Here is a 2,777-nt window from a genome sequence, read left to right on the forward strand (position 1 = left end):
TTTTGGCTAAAATCATCCCTGTTTGGTTCTAGGAGCCTCTTGCTTCCCTAGTGCAGGGGACCCTCTAGTGGTTACCCCTAGTTCCTCATCCTCTACTGTTACATGTTTTTATTCGATTTCCTGACCCTCTGTACCTCTCTCCTGTCTCTTCGAATACCTAGTTCAGTCTTTTATCTATCTATCTATCTATCTATCTATCTATCTATCTATCTATCTATCTATCTATTTTTGCAATGCATTTAATTGGACCTAAAGTTCATTTAGGAGATACACAGACACACAACTTGTCTGATCAGCCGCTAATATGCTTCTGTTCCCTTTTATTTTTGTACTCAAGAGCCAGTTCACTTTTTTCCTATATTCAATACCGAGCTTTGGCAAAATCTTTGCATGTCCCTCGTTCGTCCTCTGCTCCCGGGGCTCCAGAGTTCCCACCACGCGAGGGGCAAACTGCTCTCTTTGCTTTCTTCCTGTAGGTGTGCTTCACAGGACTCTTGTGTGGTTTTTCTCCCTTACCGCTCACATCCCACAATCTTATCTCTCCATCATTCCCCCCAGTAAGCAGCAGATGGGACTCAAGCAGAAAGCAGACCTGGGATACCCCCAAAGTTTGACCCTTAAATCTCAGTTCTCGCTCACATGTGACTCCCATCCCCCTGAAGATGCGCATCTTACCATTCTCTGCACCTGCACCACAGATAAAAATATTGTTGCACGATGCCACAGACACAGAGTGGGCTAGTGTGGGGTTTAGGAGGCAACCAGGGGACTGGGAGCATTCAGTTTCCTGTTTCATCCTCCTGAATTTGTAATCCAGACAGGACAGGCCTTTGGAGACTCCACAGAGTTACCTGCATATCCAGGTCACATAACACCAGGCTCTGAGGCCTCTGAGGTCGAAAAGCCATAGAGGAACAAATGTTGGAATGTCTCCTCAGGGATCTGGTAACTTTCTTCTTTTCCAAGTCCAGGATGTTGATTGCCCCAGAGTGATCAGCAGAACCCAGAAGACTTTTAGTTTCATTTAATGAAAGACAATTGATTTCTTCCTCATTCACATGAAAGTGGTCCTTAAGAGACCTGACATTTAGTACACTGATGGTTTCTCCATGGGAGGCATACAGCTTGGTGGGGCAGGAGGCAGAAAACAAGATGCTGGTAACATCATCAGCCCCTTCCAACTGCATGTGTCCTAACAGGGTCCCATCTTCACCCCAAGCCACAAGGTCTCCACCCTCTCCTCCTGAAGCCATCAGCCAGTCTTTACTTGCATTCAGGCAAAGGATTGAAGAAGAATGTCAACCAGTCCACTTGACTGCCATGATAGCCTGAGAAATTCTGGGCTTCCCGTTCCCAGTGGCGCCTAGTGATGACTTCCCCTAGTGGGGTCTTAACTTCAAAAATGTTGAAGATACTTTTAGACACTACATGCCTGGTCATTTTCCCAGTAATGTGATTTCAGTGACTGTCTCCTTTCCTCTGCCAGAGGCAAAGTGAGAATAAGCAGATACCATGAGAATTTGTCTTACAGACAGCAGTAGTTAAAGTGACTCTCAATGTTAGCTAGTTTTGCCCTCTCCCACTAAGCACAGATAGACTCTACATATGAGCAATAATTCAGAATCTCCAGTTCAATTCTAATCATGCCAACTCTTTTTCCTGTTGTGAAAGATTCTATTGTTTATACTGAGGAAAATGAATCATGGTTTTAAGAAAAGTAGGTTCTGAAAAGATGTTTCAGTAGATTGTGTGTGTAAGTATGGTGATAACGTTTGGATGCCCAGTACTGACATCCTGTTCCTTCAGTTTATACTGGCAATGTATTTCCCTTACTGTCTTCACGTCTCTTCACTCACCCTTATTATTGCCATTTTTTTTTCCTAAAATGTAAGTAAATTCTTGAATCAAGCTTACTTCTTATGTCTCCTGATGTCTATGTTCAGTCATTACTGATAAATTTCAAGCTAAAATCTATCTACAGCATACGAGAAAGTCTTTCTGAATATGTTAGGTGAATTTCAGTTTTTCGTTTGATAGTTTCATATCAGTTTGTCACCTGCTTTGGATAACTTGCTTGCTCATAATTAAATAATTAACATTATAAAATTTAAGTAACTGTCATTCTATAATGTGCCTTCAGCCACGAAACATATGATTATATTTCATCTATTCTGTACACAACATATCTTAATAAATATGCAAAAATTTCAAACCATTGTTCGATGAGAAAGCTCAAAATTGGGAGCACCTAGGTAGCAATATAAAAGTCTAATATTTTTGATAATATAAGGAAGAATAACCTCCAATTAAACGGCATCTTTATTATGATGTAGAGAGATCTGTGGTCCAGAGTAATGCACCATTCTGTTCTGCCTCGGGGCTGAATGACTATAAGCCTCAAAGTAGTAAGGAGTATATAAAAATCTTTTGAAAAATTGAATTATTAATATAAGTGACTTCATGATATAGAGGAGAGAACCCTGCATTTTGGAAGTAAAAGGCTGTAATCATAAATTAGACCTGCAGCGTTGAAAAAAGCACTTTCACCTTCTTTGCCTCAGTACACACATTTACATGATGAAAAGTGTCTACTCTTATTCTGTTTATAAAACCTGTTGCAAAAGGCTTTGAAGGGAATGAATAAATCAGCTTAAAGCAATGTATCTAAGCATTCATGGTAGGCTCCCTCTATGATAAGGAGGAACAATAATTTCAATGTAAGGCATTTAAGTGTGATTAGAGGCATAAGCTATTGTTATTTCTGGTTTCTGCTCAGT

The 2,777-nt window shown here is 40.4% G+C and overlaps 1 pseudogene; it reads right to left on the reverse strand.

The window, feature by feature from the left end:
* Positions 1-249: 249 nt before the first annotated feature.
* LOC117724062 (WD repeat-containing protein 53 pseudogene) lies at positions 250-1,322 on the reverse strand (annotated as a pseudogene).
* Positions 1,323-2,777: the final 1,455 nt, after the last annotated feature.

This window comes from Arvicanthis niloticus, chromosome 19, assembly GCF_011762505.2.
Source record: "Arvicanthis niloticus isolate mArvNil1 chromosome 19, mArvNil1.pat.X, whole genome shotgun sequence".
Taxonomy (NCBI): Eukaryota; Metazoa; Chordata; class Mammalia; order Rodentia; family Muridae; genus Arvicanthis; species Arvicanthis niloticus.